This window comes from Ovis canadensis, chromosome 13 (genome assembly GCF_042477335.2).
Source record: "Ovis canadensis isolate MfBH-ARS-UI-01 breed Bighorn chromosome 13, ARS-UI_OviCan_v2, whole genome shotgun sequence".
Lineage (NCBI taxonomy): Eukaryota > Metazoa > Chordata > Mammalia > Artiodactyla > Bovidae > Ovis > Ovis canadensis.
In genome coordinates this window covers 33608995-33630801 of record NC_091257.1, presented here as the reverse complement: position 1 = coordinate 33630801, position 21807 = coordinate 33608995, and the positions used below count along the sequence as shown (strand labels likewise).

General features: G+C 41.4%; 1 protein-coding gene across 22 annotated transcripts in view; it reads right to left on the bottom strand.

Annotated features, from left to right (window-relative positions):
• Window positions 1-21807, bottom strand: part of PARD3 (par-3 family cell polarity regulator) — a 572731-nt gene that overhangs the window by 79748 nt on the left and 471176 nt on the right. The gene's annotated exons all lie outside the window — the stretch shown is intronic.

The window sequence follows — 21807 nt, the reverse complement described above, 5'->3', positions numbered from 1 at the left end:
AAGAATACTGGAGTGGGTTGCCATTTCCTTCTCCAATGCATGAAAGTGAAAAGTGAAAGTGAAGTCACTCAGTCATGTCTGACTCCCAGTGACCCCATGAACTGCAGCCCACTGGGCTCCTCCATCCATGGGATTTTCCAGGCAAGAGTACTGGCGTGGGGTGCCATCGCCTTCTCCCACACACTACTACATATAAAATAGATCATCAACAAGGACCTTCTGCATAGCATAGGGAACTAAACGCAATATCTTGTAATAACCTGTAATAGAAAAGAACTTGGAAAAAAAAAAAAGATACTACATACTACACATTTACATATACATATAACTGATTCTCTTTGCTGTATATCTGAAACTAACACAACATTGTAAATCAACTGTACTTCAATAAAAATATTTTTACTTAAAATTTTTTAAAAAAAGAAAAGAAAGCACAACATGCCCAGCCCAGGCGGGTGACAGAAGGACCACGAAGAGGGGTAGCAGGTTTCCAGGCAGACTATGGAAGATGCTGCTGGGGAAGGAGCATTTCAGGCAGAGAAAACAGCATACGCAAAGGCTTAAAAATATGAATGACATGGCATTTTACAAGTCCCAATTTGCAACAACGAGCTGGAGCACAGAATGTGGGGAACAATAGAGAGAGGACAGGTTGAATTCCATGCCCAAAAGGTGAGAATGGGTACCAGAAAGTCTTTCACTGGGGATGTGAGAGATGATTTGTGTTTTAAGATAAATCTGTTTGGTCAGCAGCGTGAAAAGAACAAAGGGGCATAGGATGAGAGTGGGAGAGAGCAGTTAGGATGCTATAGCAGTAAATTTAGGTAAGAAATAAAGCAGCCCAGGTAGTGTCATGGACAATTTGGAGGGAGGGGAGAGCAAATGGAGCATCATTAGCCAGAGAGACAGGTAGCGAAGAGGCCAGTTTGGAACAAAGTTACCAAGTTGAATTGGGATAGGTTGACTGTGTTGAATGTGGGACCTGCAGGAAAGGGATTCCAGGTGGGCAGCTAGATGGATTCTAGGCTGTGACTGTAGCAATCACTAAAACCAACTAACTGATGGAGAGGCAGTCACTGAGAGTACTAAGGAATCAGAGTAAAAGAAAGAGGAAGGTAAACAGACAGGAAGGCACACTCTAAGCTCCACATCACAAACATCCCCTGGTCCAAGGAGGGAACATCAACAACCAAGACCCTTCTGATCAAACCTAAATTGACTTGTTGGATCAAAAGTGGACATCACCAACCAGATGTTCTCCAACTCACAATCCCAAAGGCTCAGTATAGTAGGAGCTTTAGTCCCGGGGGTGGGTGTGGGTGAGGACGGGTCTGGGGAAGAAGAGGGAGGAAGGCTCAAGGAGGCTGGCATTGAGTCAGAAGCGTTTCTGTGACTGCTGAAACGAGGGAACAGTCAACGCCCCAAATGGACAACGACAGTATCACCATCACCCTTTAATTCCTCATGGCAGACACAGAGGTATTCCAGAGGAGGGAACCCAAGTCCAAGAGACTCGTACATGACATGTGATCAAAACTGTTCCATAACAAGGAACTATTTCTATCTCTGAAGCCAGGAAATAGATTCTCTGGGCTAACACATGGGCTCCATTTCAATCAGAGGACTTGGTCTGAATACACAATCCAGCAGGAAGGCAGAACTTCGCCACGGGAAGTGGAACTTTGCAGAATGCTTCAAAATCAAGCATCAGCCACTTTCCTGCCTACTTCTCGGGTGGATGTGTCTGAGGAGGAAGCAGTATCAATCTTAGAAGACAGCTCATATCTTCTCAACACAAAACAAATGGGATCTAATTAAAATTAAAAGCTTCTGCACAACAAAGGAAACTATAAGCAAGGTGAAAAGACAGCCTTCTGAATGGGAGAAAATAATAGCAAATGAAGCAACTGACAAACAACTAATCTCAAAAATATACAAGCAACTTATGCAGCTCAATTCCAGAAAAATAAACGACCCAATCAAAAAATGGGCCAAAGAACTAAATAGACATTTCTCCAAAGAAGACATACGGATGGCTAACAAACAAAAGATGCTCAACATCACTCATTATTAGAGAAATGCAAATCAAAACCACAATGAGGTACCACTTCACACCAGTCAGAATGGCTGCGATCCAAAAATCTGCAAGCAATAAATGCTGGAGAGGGTGTGGAGAAAAGGGAACCCTCCTACACTGTTGGTGGGAATGCAAACTAGTACAGCCACTATGGAGAACGGTGTGGAGATTCCTTAAAAAATTGCAAATAGAACTCCCTTATGACCCAGCAATCCCACTGCTGGGCATACACACCGAGGAAACCAGAATTGAAAGAGACACATGTACCCCAATGTTCATCGCAGCACTGTTTATAATAGCCAGGACATGGAAACAACCTAGATGTCCATCAGCAGATGAATGGATAAGAAAGCTGTGGTACATATACACAATGGAGTATTACTCAGCCGTTAAAAAGAATTCATTTGAATCAGTTCTGATGAGATGGATGAAACTGGAGCCGATTATACAGAGTGAAGTAAGCCAGAAAGAAAAACACCAATACAGTATACTAACACATATATATGGAATTTAGGAAGATGGCAATGACGACCCTGTATGCAAGACAGGGAAAGAGACACAGATGTGTATAACGGACTTTTGGACTCAGAGGGAGAGGGAGAGGGTGGGATGATTTGGGAGAATGACATTCTAACATGTATACTATCATGTGAATTGAATCGCCAGTCTATGTCTGACGCAGGATGCAGCATGCTTGGGGCTGGTGCATGGGGATGACCCAGAAAGTTGTTATGGGAAGGGAGGTGGGAGGGGGGCTCATGTTTGGGAATGCATGTAAGAATTAAAGATTTTAAAATTAAAAAAATAAATAAATAAATAAAAAATAAAAATTTTCAAAAAAATAAAAATAAAAATTTTCAAAAAATAAAAAATAAAAATTTTCAAAAAAAAAAAAAACATTTTTCAATTATTTGCTTGTTTCATGTGTTGCAAACAAGTCTTCCACTTATTTAAAAGCTTCCAAATGGAGATCAATTTTTTCTCCTTTTCTTCTGGCCCTGGCAAGGCTGGAAGATGCCTGTGAATGAATGGCTTGGGCTACCGTCCTTCCTGTCTTGCTTAAAAAAAACCTTCTTAAGATCTGGGGGTAGCTGGCTAGCTGTGGTCTGTGTTTCAAGGCTTTCCATGAGCTCAGTGCACAAAAGTGTCATAGGAGCTTCATGTGAAATGGGTAGAAACAGTGATATCTAAACCTCCACCCTCACTCTCCTGTCTGTTAAGGGGAAAGGCATTAAAAGCAGAATGCATTTTGATGGCATTCTCACTCTTAGGTTAAACTCAGTTTAAAAGTTTGGCTGAGCCAGTGACATCTCCTAAAACTGATTTTTGAAGGAAATGGTTAGACTGCTAAGAAGTCTTCCCTGAATTATACAAAACATCCTTTGAATTAAACAAGTAATTCTTCCCACTGAAGTTATCTAATTTGAATTTAAACATTTCTTTACATGCTACCTTAATTAGATGCACGTTTCTCTCAGCATCTTAATTTTATGCATTTTACACTTCTAAGCAGCTTGTGAGTGAGGATTGCCTATTTGCATTCATTTACATACAATTTGCAAGAAATGTTGAAAAACCTAGAAAGGGAGAGATTGTAAATTCGTGGATTTTTTTCCCCTAAATAAAAATGTCAACTCTATGAGGAAACAAACAGTGCATTTCTTTCTTGCTTGTCTATAGTACTTTCAAGACTACTTTTAATATTTGTACACACAAAGAGATCCATTTAATGACTACTGCAGTAGGAAGATTTTCCCCTGCAAATTAATCAGAACGATGAAAAAGTCTCCAAACTTCTAATCGCCTTAATAAGAACGTGAAACATTCTCAAGCAGATAATGTCTCCTCAAAAATATTATTTGCCAAGTGCATCCTCTCAGACAATAAGGACATAGTTTATCAATTCTCCTTTAAAGATTCATCCAATTTAAAAACTGTTTCTACTAGCTCAGGGTATTTATTCTATATGACTTTCACTCCAGTTAATTGGATTTTTCTCCACATCCCTCTCTCTTCCTGAGCTTAAATTTATCTTCACAATAACTCCGACATCCTTACGAGAAGCTGGGGGAATGGTTCTGGCCACTCTATACACAAGAAAATTCAAGTTGGTTATTTTGCAGAGATGGAAGCTGTTGATACTTCCCTGGGTTTCAATGCCTTGCATTTCCACTGACATTATAAATATGGGGTGCCCCTCTCCCTGTGACCTTGAGCATGGGGTCTGATGGGGCGCTGGGAGGAGATTTCCTGGGGCAGCCATTTCTGCAAGGCTGCAGAGGGAGCAAAATGGTAGCACACACTGAAAATATAAGTGCCTTCCACATTAAAATTTTATCTCTCTAATTTCACTGGAACGTGGCAGGGAGTGCTCCCACCCAAGCTTCATAAATAACCACTGCACTTCCAGAAGGTGCTCCCCTCTCCATATTGGGAGTAATTCTGGGTTACTGGCCTGAGCTTTGGGAAAGAAAGCTGCCTGTCCTAAAGAAGACGTACCTAAGCAGAATGAGAGTACTGGCAGATGGAGCTTATCCTTGAAAGACAGTGGAAAAGGCAGGGTGGAAGCTGCCTTCACAGAGCAGTCGGGGAGGCTGGGGCCCCCAGGGGCTGGAGGAGGCTCCAGCAGCTTCCTGTGTGGGCTCCGAGGGTCATGTGATTCCACTGCCTCAGTCCCCCTAATGTAAAACCAAGGTCTCACAGAGAAAGCAAAAACAGATGCTGCACTTGAGATGATCTCTCTAAAGTAAACAAATTAGGGAATTTATACATCAGCTGTGGTCTCTGGAAATGAGCGAGAACTGAGTTTCCTAAAATAATTCAAGAAATCACTATGAATATCCTGCAACATGCCAAAGCCATGTTGCTGTTGTTCTTTTTTTTTTAAAAAAAAAAAAATGCTTTTCTCCCTTCATTCTCAAGAAGAACGGGACGTTAAGTGGGTGATGGGAGACAGATTGTGAATGAAAGATCTAAGGTCTCACCCTAGCCCCTGAAGGGTACCACGAAAAAAGAAATACCATTTTCATCTTAGGGCTTTAAGTAAACTTTGTAAACTTAAATTGCACAGCAGGTGTCATTACATACATTAGAGAAAGCAAAATCTGATGAACTTAATCTATTAAGTTAAAATGTCAGCATATGCTTGTTTATAAAACAGATTTGCTACTTTTGGACTAGCAGAATAATTCCTAGTACTGATTTTGCAACTTCCTGAATTGTCTTCAAATACTTCAAGATGCTCCAAAAGTGATTTCTCCATGCTCAGTAAATGGGAGAATCCAAGTTGTCTTATTTTACAAATAAATAATGCCAAATGATATCTTAAGGAAAAGCATATTGATAATCAAATCAAATAAGCTGCAAAAGAATTGAACACAATTAACATAATGTTTATGGCTTCTTTCTTCAATTTTCATCTTATCTAATCCCAACCTTAAAATATAATTTATTTTTTATGTCATTTTCAGACTTAGACTGCTGACAGCGGACTTTCTTCACCACGCCAGACAAGGTGTCTGCTCTTTTCTGAGCTGTTCTAGCAATGTCTGGCACTTAGAACAGGCATTCTGTAAATATAATGTATAATATGCACATTCGCAGAAAGCCTGCTATGAACACACACATACACACACACACAGTTCAAAGTACTACTATTAACTGATGGTACACACTAGGTGCCTGTCAGAGGAAATTTCTTCAAGAGAGACAGATCATAAGTTTACACATCATAAACAAACATTTATGGAATGTTTATGTACTAGGGCAGGAGACACATTTACCATCCTCAAGAAACCAGTTCCAGTTTGGAAGACAAGCTCTATTTATACAACTAACAATATAAGGCATCATATGTTACATGCGAAAGAGAAGGGACAGAAGGTGCCAGAAGAAGCAACGCTTAGAAATGTATTTAGAGTCATATATATGGGCACAAATATCCCAAACAGAATCTTAGGAAGAGGTGTGTGCTGTCAGCAAACAGAACAGGACAAGCTCTATGTGTATACACAAACACATCCTCACACCCTCACAAACAGAAAAGCTTGCCACTCTCTGGCTATGAAAACTTGGGCAAGCTCATAGCCATCTCTCTAAATCTTAGTTTCCCGATCCAGTCACCGTGGATCATAGCAGTCACACACAGAGCTGTTGTGAAAGCAAAATGGACAAATGATACCTGAATCCATGTAAAGCACTTACATGGTACCTGGTACACGGACCATGCTTTCAAGAAATATTAGCTTTAATGGAATTGATTGACGTTAAACTCACCTCACCCTTCTTAGCCCAATTATTCACTCATGTCATTTGATTTGCTCTCATCATCAGCCTTGCAGCTGGCCTGGGAGCCTCTTTTCTATACTTTCTAGAAACAAGTGACCCAGGCAGAGTTTGGTGTTGGTTACACAGGATGACTGAGCTGAGTGACACGCAGCTTGTAGACAGAGGGCATGGATGCGATCACAGCCACCCATATGCGATCAAATCTCATGAAACAGCATCCTAACGCAATAGTCCCTTTTTTTTTTAAATCACTGTTACTCTTAAGGTCTCTAAGTGTCTTTGTATCGTGGACTGGTTCCTGTGTTTGTGATTATTTTTGACACACTACATGGATGATCCTACCTCCCATTATAAGTGGAACAATGTGTGAAATAAACAGGGGGAATGGAATTCCCTGGTGGTCCAGTGGTTAAAAATTCACTTGCCAATGCAGAGGACAGGGGTTTGATCGCTGGTCTGGAAAGATCCCACGTGCCGAGGAACAACAAAGCCAGTGCAGCAGAACTACTGAGCCCACGCTCTCGCGCCGCGGAGCCACAGCAAGAGAAACCAGTACACGGAGAAGCCCACACACCGCAAGGAAGAGCGGACCCGCCACCGCAGCGAGGAAGACCGCTGGAAGCAACAGAGGCCCTGTGCAGCCAGAACCACCATAAACAAATGATTTCTAAAAGAGAAACAAGGGAGGCCTGGAACTCATTGTGTCTCATAGATTTTCATGGTGTGGCATTTTGTGTTACTTATTTTTGACCTGTGTTACCTTTTAAGTTACAAATACTTTGTACACTTTCTGTTCCGATTACTAAAGGCTTTGAGAGGAAGACCAGAACTAAAAGCAGTATTTGTGGGGCATCCCATGAGGGGCCCCCTCAGCTCCTTCTTTTGTTCCTGATGTAACTCTGCAGCACAAGCTTTGTGTGTCCCTCCCAGGAAATGGCTGGTTGTGCCTGGACACAGGTAGCCATCATTCTTTCCCACCTTGTCCTTTCCCACCTGCACTCAAGAGATGAGAAGTGTATGCACACACTTACACACACACACAGATGCACAGACATCTAGCACACCGTCTTGAACAACTCCTCGCAGTGACCAAACACCACTTATGTATTCTTAGGAAAACACTTGCTTTCAGGATTCAGCTGGCTTCTGAGTACACACAGATGGTCTTCATGTTTTAATTATTCAGTCTGAGGAATTGATTGGACCAGAACTGGAATGAAACCTTCAACCTCCTGTTTTGTGTCCCATCAGCGCTCTGTTCAGACAACTCTTAGGACGATACATTGTTTTCCTCTAAGAAAAGATGCAGACCACCTGCCCACCTCTAACAAATTTAAAACAAAAAAACAAACATAAAAAACACCCCACCACCAACTGCCAAGTTCCTGGCGTGGATTCCTTCAACAATGTAAATATAGTTAGTTTTAGTTTAATTCCTTCGGGACCAAAAAAAAAAATCGCTCAGTTCGACTCCTCCTTAGACCAGGTGCATACAGAACTAGCAAATTCAGGACTCCAGGTTAACACACAAGAGACTTTTTTTCTTGTACATAAATTAACTAGTTATTAGCTTGAATTCTCCACTATTGTTTACTGTACAAACCTTAGTTCCTACTACAGAACAAATGTAAATCTGTTATTATTTTATGAAAAGAATGAGAAATTCTTAGACCCTGAAGTTCACAACATAATTTTTAACACCAACGATAGCCAACAAGATTTTAGAAGATGGAGCAGTAATTAAAATTTGTGGGGGGAAAAATCTATAAGCCAAGCACAAGCAAAATCTCGAGCCAACTTACATTTAAAATTATGTTTTGATTACCAAAGAACCATTATAAATTCAGATAATACATCTATATAAAAAAGAAGAAAAAAGAAGAAAAGAAATCATTTGTTATCTCAGCAATCATGAGTTTAATGTTTTGGTCTTTTTTCCTTCTACAGACAGACCTCATTTTATTGCGCTTACAAATAACTGCGTTTTTTTTTTTCCTTTTTTTACAAACTGAAGGTGTGTGGCAACCCTTCGTGGAGCAAGTGTACTGGCACCCATTTTCCAACGGCATTTGCTCACTTTATGGCTTTGTGTCACATTTTGGTAATTTTCATACTCCTTAAAACTTTTACATTATAATTTCACTTGTTTGATGATCTGTGATCAGGGATCTCTGATGTTACTGCTACCATGGCTGAAGGTGCCAATCATGGTTAGCAATTTTTAGCAACAGTATTAATATTTTTAATCAAGGTATGTAAATTTTTTAGACACAGTGCTACTGCACACTTAATAGACTACAATATAGGGTAAACATAACTTTCACAGACACTGGGGAACCAAAAAATTCGGGTGTGTCAATTTACTGAAATATCTGCTGTATCGCAGTGGTCCAGAACCCAACCCACACTTTCTCCAAGGAATGCCCACAGTCAACATTCAATTAGTGACACAATGAAGATCTATCATATTTCAGTACATTCCACCTGGGCATCGATTTTAACCAAAACTAACTTAGAATCTAGAAGAATGCACATTTGAAATCACAGGTTGGCATGTGCACACACGTAAAGAGACTTCTAGAAGGATAATCCTAGAAGGGTGTTGATAGCATATGGGATCACCTTAATTTTTTTCTTTATGCTTTTCTGCATTTTAAAATTTGTATAAAGAATAATATTTTTTATTCTTAAAAATTATTCTATTTGGTGGGAAGTTTTCACCGACTGTCTTTTTGTTTTGAGATCCACTGAGACCCAGACGCTCCCCAATATCCCTTTACAGCTGACAAAATTGTCACAAGCAGTTAATTTCTTCAAAAGGTGTCACAAAATACGCAAACACAAAGGAAAAGACAAATTGCTAGGCTGAACCCCAGACCTTGAATGTACTGGGGCAATACTTGAGGCCATGGGTTCAGACTAACATGAGTGATGCCCTGCTCCCCAGGTGGGGGCTGTTTAAAGACAGTACTGGCCCCAGCCTGGAGAAAGCACAGACATGGAGGCTGGCTCCATGGAGCTGTAGACATACCTCATGCAGCCCTGAGGGAGGACCTTCCCAGAAGCAGGGATGGGAGGACCACGAGATAACCATGAGTGCTGCAAGCTGACATCCATCCCCGCTGGCTGGTTAACACAGAGCCCAGAGTTAACCGGGCCAGAGTCACAGCTTCAAGCTGATGACCAAGGAGCCTGCTCGGCTGACAGCCATTGATGTGCACACATGTGCTCAGTCGTGTCCAGCTCTTTGCAACCCCATAGACCGTGGCCCACTAGGCTCATGTCTCCATGGAATTTCCAGGCAAGAATATTGGAGTGGGTCGTCATTTCCTCCTCCAGGGGATCTTCTTGCCCCCGGGATCTAATCTTTATCTCCAGCCACCGAGGACGCCCCCAACTCCAGTTACCTGTTAGCAAAGGTGCCTGTTATGTTGAAGAAGCTCGAATGAGGACATGAGAATAAAGCACTCAGAGTACAAAAAATTCACCTTCCTAAGAGGTTCTCAATAGCAGGCCCCTCCTACTGTTGAGACCAGAGGATGCAACCTTTCTATTTTGAGCAGAGTCTCCCGATTACAGAACAGGAGACTCAGTAGATGGTCAAAAGGAAGGTGTGAGTTCTTAGTTACAGCCCAGTTCTTTTCCCCTGGCATTCTCCTAGGTTCTTTAACCACAAAGACCAACCTTCAAATATGAGTAGCAACACTGTAGCCAAACAGAAAGCTGAATATTACACCCATGAAAAATGGGCTAGTGATTCCTGAACACCATGCATATATCCTGCATTTCACTGAGGCAAGGAAATCATCAAGATAGCCATGAGATGGGATTTGGAAGTAAAGACCTGCTCAAAAAAGTGCAATTTTATAAAAGAACTATAAGACTATGATCATGTGGATCTTTGTCACAAATAGCAAAAACAGTGACCTCTGCTACTGACCTCTGGCTATGTTAAGCAGTTTATGCATTGTCTCACTTAATCTCCAAGTCAACCCCAGGAGACAGGAGAACCATAATTCTTCTTTCATGGAGTACAGCTTAGACAGGCTGAGTCACTGGTCTCACGTCACCTATCAACGTTAGGGTCAGGCAGAGTGAGCTCCCAAGAGTATTGACTTTTAAACCTCTTAACAACAGGAAAAGGAAACCATAGATTTCCTGTGGACAGTTAACTTACTGAGAGATGTGTGATATTTTCGCTGGTTGGGAGGGGAGGTTAAAAGAACATGTCTGCTGAATATGGATGGACTCAGAGATTATCACACTAAATGAAGTAAGAAAGAGAAAGACAAATGCCATATGATATTTCTTATATGTGGAATCTAAAGTATGACCAAAAGGACTCATCTACGAGAGAGAAACAGACTCACAGACATAAAGAACAGACTTGTAGTTGCTAGGGGGAGGAAGGTTGGGGAGGGATGGACTGGGAGTTTGAGATTAGCAGATGCAAACTACTATATACAGAGTGGATACGTTCCTACTGTACAGTACAGGGAACTATATTCAATATTCTGTGATAAACCATAATGGAAAAGAGTATGAAAAAGAAAAATATATATATATACGTATGTATAACTGAATTACTACGCTGTAGAGTAGAAGTTTACACATCATTGTAAATCAACTATACTTCGATAAGATAAATTAGAAAAAAATAGCTGCAGCTCTGTGGAAATTTGCCCCAAATGGAGGGAGTTAAAAACCTCACTTTAGAAAAGAAACACATCAGGAAAGGAATTTGTGTCAGTACATGGGGCCTATCTGCTATCTGCTCATCTCTAGTTGAGGAGTCTCAGCCTGTCTTAGAAAAAGGAAACTGTTAGCTAACTTCCATCCATCCATCATACGACTTGCTACCTACCGAATTCCAATAAGGCATCAATAGCTCACTGGGGTTGGTGCAACCACTCAGCTAGATATGTGATAAAGAACAGGCTTGCTACGGGACTAAGCATCAATAGACCCCGAGCAGTGACAACAGGAAGGCAGAGACAAAGCATTAGCTATTAGGCTACTGCCTCTGTCCGCCCCGGGGCGCCTGCGGCCTTATGGAACCACGGCCCCAGATCGCCAGCAGGGCTACCACAGCAAGTGATTTTCAGCGGCTGTGAGGCCCACCCAGGCACCTGGCCCAGTGTGGCCGACTTGGCATCAGTCTTCACTATTTCATGAACAGGACAGATGTCAAACAAACTCTTTGGCAGCTTCTTGGCAAACCTCTGCTTTTCTCCCTCCAATAGATGTATAAGTGCCTGTGTGTGCAACAGACACATGCACGGGCCAAGTCATCTAATCCCTGTATCTTCTCAGGAGGAGGCAGCCTGAAACAGCAAAGGTGTGGGCTTGGAGACAGAGCGAGAACTGGGTTCCAGTCCGGTCTCTGTCCCCAGAGATGATTACGCTTTGCATCTCCCACCTGTCAGTGAAGGATGCACTCACCTACTTGCAAGGAGCTCTGAGGATGAAGCCAAGTCACAATGCACACAGTATACTCAGTGAACGCAACTTACTAAAGCTATTGTTAGGAGCCACTGAGCAGGAAATGCTGATAAATCACATTGAATTTCCACTGTGAGAAACTTCTGGGAAGAAAACAGGTAGTCTCTCATTGTTTAAAAACAATATTTTATATAACAAAGGAAGATCTTTATCTCAGCATAAGTAAAACTTTAAATAAATGATTAGAAAACCAAAGAGAAATATAAACTTAAAATTTAGAAAGAAACAAAAAGCCACAGATATTAAGAAGGCTGACATATTTTGGAGAGAGAAATTCCAACTGCTGGTTCATCTCTTCAGAGTGCTGACAATGACTCTTTCACAAGGGGAGGCTTTGTTTTTTAAATTTTAAATCAACAGAGTAAAATTGACTTTTTGTGGTTCTTTGCATTAAAATCCATAGAGTTGTACACCAAAAATGTCAACTCACTCTCAGAAAATTAATTTTTTACACATCAAGAGGTTAAATAAAAATAAAATTTAAAAAGAAAAAAAAACTAAGGATAAAATATATTTTAAATTAATGTTAAAATAATATTCATTAAAATAATTTTTCAAATAAAATGTATTTTTATACACCAAAAATATATTTAAAATAAAATGGATCCATTTTCAAAGTAAAGTGAATTCATTTTGAAACTGAGCTTTAACCCATTAAGAGACTTGTGTAAGTACTCTACAGTTAGGCTGCAGAGTCCATCACCCTAAAAATTTAAAGAGGAAAAGTAAGGTCTGTTGAGCCGACATTCCCCAAATGCTCACTCATGCTGAGTGTGCCAGGTACTCACTAGAGAGGTGAAGCTGAAGGACAGGGATCCCCACCCTGGAGCCTCGCTGCTGTTGGTAAGAAGGACTAGAAGGCTTCCAAAGTAGTTTAAAGACTTTTCAAGCATATTCAATACACATCCCTTTACCACTGTACAGATGAGATGTGAGAAAGCATCATCTCTGTCGAAACATCACATTGTATAAATGAAGAATAATACAGAGGTACAGAGCAACTAAGAGACTTCACACAGTGGACAGAGAGCCAGGGCCCCGGCAGAAAACCAAAACTCCTTCCCAGCTTATCTGAAAACTCAGTAAGATAAATTTTCTCTTCCTTTTATTTCAAAGGATGTTTTTGCATATGGTGGCATTCCTTATATGTATTCCTTATAATTGTATTGACAATTATATTCCTTTTCTATAATCATTCCTTTTATGAGTTTATCTCCAATTTGTGAGTTTATCAGTTTATCTCCAATTGTATTGACACTTATATTCCTTTTCTATAATCATTCCTTTTATGAATTTATCTCCAATTTAATGATAGAAGAAAAGAAGGAAAATAGGTCTAAATATGTGTTTAATACATTACTTTCCTGGCAACATTTAAGCCACAATATGTGGATCGATTTCTCTTATTGTGATACATACAATAAGTGGCTTCGATTCAGAAAAAAATAAAAGGGTCCTCTCAGTGATAGTGGCGATCCCGACCTGGCTATAACAGAATGTCTGAGGAGCCAGAGCTGGAATCCACCCAGGTCTGCACTTGAAGACGACCAAGCCAGGGATTGCTCACATCGCCTTTCCCACCGCCCTGGCCCTTCCACCATTTGCACACCCATGGGACACGTCTTCATTTCTCCTGTGCCAAGACATCAGGACAGTTTACTTTTGAAGGTCATTTGGGGGGTGGTTACAGTGTAAAAAGGAGCTCTGTCCACTTCGGACTCTACCAAGAGACAGAAGAGTAAAACCCTTCAGTGTCTGAGCCAAGCACCTGAAGCACGAAGACAAAAGGGACTAATCGCCAACAGCTCCTCCAGAGAGATCCTCCACTCAGATCGAACGAATGGCGGTTCTGAAGCTGGTACAACTCCCCCTAACTCCTAGCCTAGCAAAGCTTCTGAAGTTAGCCTCCCAAATAACATCAGAGTCATCACCACCTGGAATCCACAAGTCTGAGTTCTGCTGATCTATCCAAGACTAGTTTTGCTACAGCAGAAAATATACTCAAGTTATGAAACAGGGATGATGTGAAAATGTTTTGTTCATAGGCAACAGAATTTGGGGAGATGTCAAATCTATTTTGAAGAATGTTCTGAATGAGTCAAAGATACCTCTCATGTTATGATTAAAAATCAGTGGCAGCTAGATTGTAACTAGAATATTCAGTTAGAGTTCTATACCTTGATTCAAGGTTTCTGAATAGTGAATGTATGGACTAAGCCTAGTTCTTAAGTAGAAAGTAGAAGGAATATGGAAAGTAAAACTTAGTATATCAACATTTATCGATGGCATTGATTTCAATGATGATAATATGTTACCTTTTCAATGAAAAGTGACATGGATTAGTTTTCAAATTATCTTTCTTGATGTGGATTTAGCCAGCATAAAATATTCCAACTCATGCCACCTATATTTCTGGCATATAGTCAGAAATATGTAACTTTATACAAAGAACAATTGCTTGTTTGGCAAATTTTGGATCTGCTTCTCTTATATCTAGGTACAAGTTTGTTAATTTTTACAATCATATTAAAGAACTCCAATAAAACTTTCAGTGACTCAAGGGAAAGGCAGTTTTAGACAGTCAACCATAATTAAGCATAATGATTGTACCAGCTTTATTAAGGCAAATGTAAGGCATAATTTGAGTCTGGGGACAATCATCTTTAAAAAAAATTGGAAAACAACATACTATAAACCTTTGCATCATAAGCACATTTCATCAACAGCAGCCTCAGGGCTCCAGTGTAATCAATTAGGGTGTTACATATTTAACAATGGAAAAAGACTTTGATCTTTGTATTTCTCAATTAAGATCATCTGAGGCTGAAGCCATTAGAACTTTCAGGTGAATATCAGCAGGAGCTGAGAAACCTTTGTGTTGAACTTGCCTAATCTGACTATATTTATTCTGTTATATTGACATCTGAACTCAAGTTTAAAATATTCCTATGCTGGCCTAAATTCTCTTGAAATGCTTCATAGGCTGGGTGTAAATGAGGAAAAACTTTTCAAAGTATTAGAAAACAGTTAATAGTGCATTCAAATCTTTCTGTAGTTTTTTTTTTTTTTTAACTTTGTTGTCGTTGTTGTTAAGAAAAAAAACTCTTCCAGCTCTATTCCCTAGATCAGTTTTCAGAAGGAAGTCCACGAACATTCATCATATAGGCCTCTGGTGAGGTGTCACATGCAAGGGCCTGGATTTTGGAGAAGGATGCCAAGTCCTAAGGAAGCAAGGGAACAGGCAGGGAAAGAGGGTAACCAGACACAGAAGGCAAAGTCAGGGTAAAGCCATGAAGGGAGCAGGGACTGGGTCCTGGAGAAAAGCAAGGACTCACCTCCTGATACTGTTCTTCAGGGCTCCCCACTTTTTAAACCTCATCTGGGGTCCAGAAAAAGCTGCAGACTGCAAGGACTCTCTGCCTGGTTTCTTCTGTGGCTACCTGGACTGGAAGGAGGCAGCACCCTGGGGCACTTGCTCTGGATAGAGTTTCCCACCCCTTGGGCTGGGTGAGCTGCTGTCATCAAACCCCAGGGGACGGTGGCTGAGGACTGATGCTGAGCGTGGGAGGAAGGGCAGTCCTGGTGGAGGGTGGAGTGAGAGGGAGGGCAAGATGATGGAGAGACGCGTGCACGGATGCACAGCTTGACCTTCAACCCCACACAGCATCTCACTGGACACTCAGTCTCAGACAGAAGTAGGGGGGTGGTCCAGAAGCAAGTGTGAGAGGTGGCTGTGCCTGAGAAGGACCGAGGTGTGCCTACCTGACGGCCCAGAGACAGCGAGGGAATTGCAGGCTGGCTGGTCAAGCGCTCTAGCGCCCCCTGGCTGTAACTCGCAGACCTTTAGTATATGGAAGTGAAGTGAAAGTCGCTCAGTCGTGTCCGCCTCTTGCGACCCCATGGACTGGTCCGTGGAATTCTCCAGGCCATTATACTGAGATGGGCAGCTATTCCCTTCTCCAGGGGATCTTGCCAACCCAGGGATCGAACCCAGGTCTCCTGCACTGCAGGCGGATTCTTTGCCAGCTGAGCCACAAGAGAAGCCCTTAGTACATGGGGCGTGAAACTAGTTAGCGCCTGCAGTTGGCAAGATCCTGACAGATCAGCAGATTCAGCGGTGTCGGAAAGCAGAAGACAGGTGACACTTTCCCTGAGTGAGCCCCTAATGCCCTGGTTATGCCTTCTCCCTCTGCTACCGGGACCCTGCTGAGGTCCAGGCCTGTCCCATTTGTATGATACTGTAGGAAGTTCCCCTGAGATCAGGGACCTTACTGGAGGAAGTTTCCCCGAGATCAGAGAAAACTTGTGATATCTCTGTATAAGTCAGGAGGAGCAATGCAGGAGGCTACGCAGATTCATCAACCAAGAGGCATCTAGCCCTCCCTCGCCCTGCACCCAGTTTGAAGCCACCATCTGCTGTGGTGTCTGAGTGCTCACAGGTGTGCTTGCTGGGAGAGTTCGGCAGGTAAGTTCTCTCTGCTTACAGTTTAACTGGAGAACAAGACTGATGAAGCTCACATTAGCAATTTGCTCCTATATCCTCCCCCTTTATCTTATAGAGGGATTTATACTTCATTAAGATTCGGTCTTCTGATTATTTCTCATTAAGATGGTTGTTTGTTTTGCAATTCTTGGGCAAAAAGAAAAAAGTAATAAATAAAAATAAGCAGGGCGGTGAGTGTTTTCAATAAGCAATCCTCACACTAACTGCTGGGCAGTGGAGCCCATTTTCTGCAAGCGAATTTAATGTAAACAAGTCAGGACATAGAAAAAGTGAAACCACAGCCATGGAATTCCTGGTAAGGGCATTTACTGAGTGGGTGGAGAGCAACCCCCCACCCCCATCCTCAGAGGGAGAGGGTGTTAGAGGTCAAGGCAGGCTGGGACACCATGGATTGAGTTTCACTCTCAGGACAAAGCTGGTTACATAAATAAGGCTAGAGGCACCAAAGGTTTAAATGCATGTTCCACCTTTCCTTTTACCAAGAAAAGATGATTCTTCCCCTTTTTTTTTACAAATTCCCCAAAGCACACTCTTTAGAGATACACAGTAAACCTTATGGGAATTTCCAATTGATATTTATCAAAAGGGTTTCATTTCAGATTTCTCAATTCCAACTTTAAATAAAAATAACCAGTATGATCTTAGTTTTTAAGATGATATCAATTCCCTTCAGAGTGGACACTGAGGATTTAGCAGAAAAGTTCAAATATCTGATTTTTTTTTAAAAAAACTCCTTTTTTTCCAGAAAATAGATATTTGATGTCAAAAGAGGCAGTGATCTAACTTTTTAAAAAAGAAAAAAGTAATGAGCTCTCTCTGGACAAATTATGCCTGGGATTCTCATGCAAAGAGTGTACTGCTCCAATTTTTCAAAGCTTGAATATTCTCTATGGTGTAAAACAATTGTAAGTACCTTTGCTAATTAATGAGCTGCTTTTAGCTGTAAATCAGCAGAATTGCATTTTTTTTTTTTTAGAAACACATAGCCATGAATGTAAGATTTACTTTTTTTTTCCATCTCTGTATCTGTCATTTTTAAAAAATTCGATCTTTGTCACGGACACAAGTCAAATCAGGACTAATGAGCCATTCTCTAAAATGCAAGTAATAGCGTTCATTAAAGAAGAAGTATTTTAGCAAAAAGTAACTGACAATAAGGATGACGTGTAAGTGAAGATTGCCTGCAGGTGGCCTGAATGTGGGATGCTGCACCGAATTACAGAGGTTTTACATGACTATTTACTCAATTGTTCAAGATGAGAAGAGTAATATTTCCGAGTTCTCTTCTAACATTACTAACAATATTCCTTTTGTCTTCCATTTTCAGAATCCTTGCCAACACCACCAGGGGATGCCAGGCCTTTCAATACATCTTTAACAAGGCTTTTTACTAATATATCACACCTCATGGCATAGGTTCACCTATGGCTGATTTCTTGTGTCTCATTTTATACCAAGTTACCCCTTGAAAGGAAAGCTATGACAAACCTAGACAGCATATTAAAAAGTAGAGACATCACTTTGCTGACAAAGGTCTGTAGAGTCAAACCTATGGTTTTCCAGTAGTCACGTACGGATATGAGTCAGTCCATAAAGAAGGCTGAGTGCCGAAGAACTGATGCTTTCAAACTGTGGTGCTGAAGAAGACTCTTAGAGTCCCTTGGACATCAAGGAGATCAAACCAGTCAATCCTAAAGGAAATCAACCCTGAATATTCATTGGAAGGACTGATGCTGAAGCTGAAGCTCTGGTACTTTGGCCACCTGCTGCAAAGAGCCCACTCACTGGAAAAGACCCTGATGCTGGGACTGAAGGCAAAAGGAGAAGGGAGCCACAGAGGATGAGATGGTTAGATACCATCACTGACTCAATGGACACGAATTTGAGTAAACTCTGGGAAATAGTGGAAGACAGAGGAGCCTGGCGTGCTGCAGCCCACGGAATTACAAAGAGTCAGACATGACTTAGCGACTGAACAAAAACAACAACAGGTAACAGACAAAGCAGAAAAGATCCAGCAAAGACGGCAGGACGTGATGGTTCCCAGGTACCCCTTCAGGACAGTTTGGGAGTGAGCAGGAGCTGTGTACTCAGCAATCAGTCCTTTACCAGTTGTATTCCAGAAATAAACTTGTCTGATATATTTGAATATTTTTACTAAAGGAGAAAAGTAATATTTGAGGGCAACCATTTTAATGCAAACTATATGTTCACATATGATATTCTGACACTCCCCCCCCCCCCAGAAAAAGAGGTAAAACAAAGCAAACTCATCCTGTCATTTAAAATTAACTAGAGGGAGGGGAGGGAAATGGCTTCAGATTTTCTTTCTACTTCGGTAACCTAAGAATCCCTGATTCCTTTAAATTCTATCTCTTGGGTCAAGAGAGGAAGAATATGTGAATGCACTGGTTGTTTTAATGAGAAAAAAACTTCATTTTGCAGGAAACATCTTCTCATCAAAAGTCTAGCAGAATATTTAGTTGGAGGATTATTTGGTTATCAGGAGCCCAAAGGATTCAATCTTACTTAGCTTCTTTTAATACAATGCTATTAAGTAGTCTAGAGGTGAAGGAGGGGTGGAATTTACATGGAGATGTTGTTGGTGCCAAGAGTAGAGTCGGGACCTGAGAGAGAAGTGTTTTGAGAAGCAAAGCTTGGCTGATTCTGTTCTTTGTGAGATAACTGATATTAATGTTGAACATTAATGTATTGGGGAAAAAAACACCATGGGAGTAAATATCTAGAATCTTTTATAAACAGGAAAAAGAGTTCTTAACTCAGGTTTCTTAACCAAGAGCAAAGAAACCTGAGTCAGAGAGACCCAGGTTCAAATGCTGCCTCAGCTCTTTAGTGGTGGCTGGAGCTTGGCTGGGTAACCCTGCTAAGTCTCTGTGCACTGTTAAACGGCTTTCAAAAGTGCCCATCTCACAGAGATGGTGCTGAAAAAAAAAAAAATGAGAAAATGCATGCAAATTCTTGCACGAGAAAGCACTTAATAAATGTTAGCTATTATTAGTTATCATTAACATCCTTATTTTTATCACAAAGTTGTGGTAATGATAAAACTATATTAGGTGAGATATTCATGGACAGAAATCCAAAATAGGTACCGGGTTTGATTACCATGCACATGTAACCTTCATCCTCAGTTACCAAAAATCCTCCCTAGTGGCAGAGATTCACTGAAGTTTTAATAGGTTGCTTTTTAAAATTATGCACATATTGCAAGGATAGAAAGATTTTATAGGATTCACACCAAATTGTGAACCTTTGCCTGATACTTTGTCTACGATGTTGTCAATACAAGACCAGAACTAAGGATTTCCCAACATGTAACATAAGAAAATCTCTCACACATCACTTCTGTTACCAAGGTAAATGTGCAGATGGGTTGTGTGTATGAGTGCGTATGTGTTGTGTGCACGTGTGTGTGTGTGTGTGTGTGTGTGTGTGTGTGTGTTTGGAGGTGATGGAAAGGAGAGAAACTGGAACAACATTAAGTATATTTATTTGGTTTTTCCTTCTTTTCTCTGTTAGGAGGGTTGTTTCATTCCTCAGTGACTTAATATAAACCTACACTGCTCTTTCATGGATGGATTGCGCCCACATGTCTTGCTTGTGAACGTAGGAGGAGGCGTTTGATGAGACCAGAGGAGACGGAAAGTATTTCAGATAGGTGCCACCTTCCAGAAAGGGAGCCCAGGGATCAGCAGCATCGGAAACAGCTCAACTCGTTATGGCTCCTCCATCCACAGCGAGGAAAGATCTAGCCAGTGGTACAACATGGCAATAGTCTATCCTTGTCCTGTGACTGAAGGAATAAATATTAATTATCACAGACTTGCGGCCTGAGATGACATCATGACTGTGAGGCAGGAGTGACCCACCTCTGCGCCACAGCAGCCACGGCCTGGCCTCCTTTCCCAAGGCCTGCGATGGTCTGGGAGGACCCCCACCCCCTGATTCCCAAGAAAACTAGAATTCAGTGCACAATGGCCATTCACAAACTGACAATTTCCTCTTGACTTAGACTTGCAACACAGGAAGGGAGTGAGGGGTCGCGCCAGACCCCTCCCCCCAACACCAGGAGAAGGTCCTGCTTCCTGCTTTCTGTGTCACGGCGGTCACACGTGTCGTCTCGCTGAATGCCTGCTCCATGGGTCTGTCAGCAGGATTGAGAACGCATGCACACGCATGCCTGTGTTCATTCCAGCACTATTCACAATAGCCACGACATGGACACAACCTGAATGTCCATCAACAGGTGAATGAATAAACAAGATGTCGTGTGTAAGCACACACACAGAAAAGAGAATATTAATCAGCCAGGAAAAGGATGAAACAATGCCATCTGTAGCAACACAAATACAAGCAGAGATTATCATACTCAGTGATATAAGAAAGAGGACGGGGAAGACAAACACCATATAATATCACTTGTATGTGGAATCTAAAATGGGATACAAAGGAACTCTCTTTGGAACAGAAACAAATTCATGGACAAAGAAAACAAACCTGTGGTTGCCAAGGGGGAGGGAGTTGGGGAAGGGATGGAGTGGAAGGTTGGGGTTACCAGAGGTAAATTATTGTATATGGAATGGATAAACAGCAAGGTCCTACGGTGTAGCACAGGGAACTCTATTTAATATTCTATGATAAGCCATAATTGAAAAGAATATTTTAAAAAATAATGCATGTGAATCATACACATTAATGAATCATTTTGCTCTACTGCAGAAATTAACACAGCATTGTAAATCAACTCTACATCAATTAATAAAAAGAGACAGAGAACATATGTATAGCCCTTTGGCCTCTGCCTAGCACATTATAAGCACTAGTAAATATTCCTTCTCTGCCCTTGACCCTTCTCTGCCTACCCTTCTGTAACGCCAGTGTAATCACCCCCAACCCATAGATTCAGAAACATGTCTCGAGTCCTCAAGACAGGAAGTCACTGAGTAAGGATTTATGCCCAGTTTTGGCCCATCTGACCCCAAAGTCTGGGCAGACCCTTTCCTCTCTGCCAAGTCACCTCCTCAACTATATGCTTCCTCTTTAAGATTAGAGCCCTGATATTGGGAAATGACTACACACTTAGAAATGCTTAGAATCTGCTGGGGGCAGGGGAGTGAAGAAAAAGACAAAGCAAAAGGAGGTGGAGGGAGAAAGAAGGATAAAGAGCAGGAAACAAAGTTCCCATTGGAAAACTGAGTAAAGATGTGGGTTCCTTTCCCACGAGTCCGCCTGATCAAATAGCATCCCCCCACCACTTACCCTAACGCCCCTTCCCCACCCCTGCTGTCAGGAATCTGGGAGACTGTGTTTCCTCCTTTCCATCACTGCAAAAGGTGACTTTTTGGTGTTCCATGTAAGATGTTATTTCTTTAGAATCTGTTAGTGCCCTAGACCAGGGGTCCCCACCCTCTGGGAT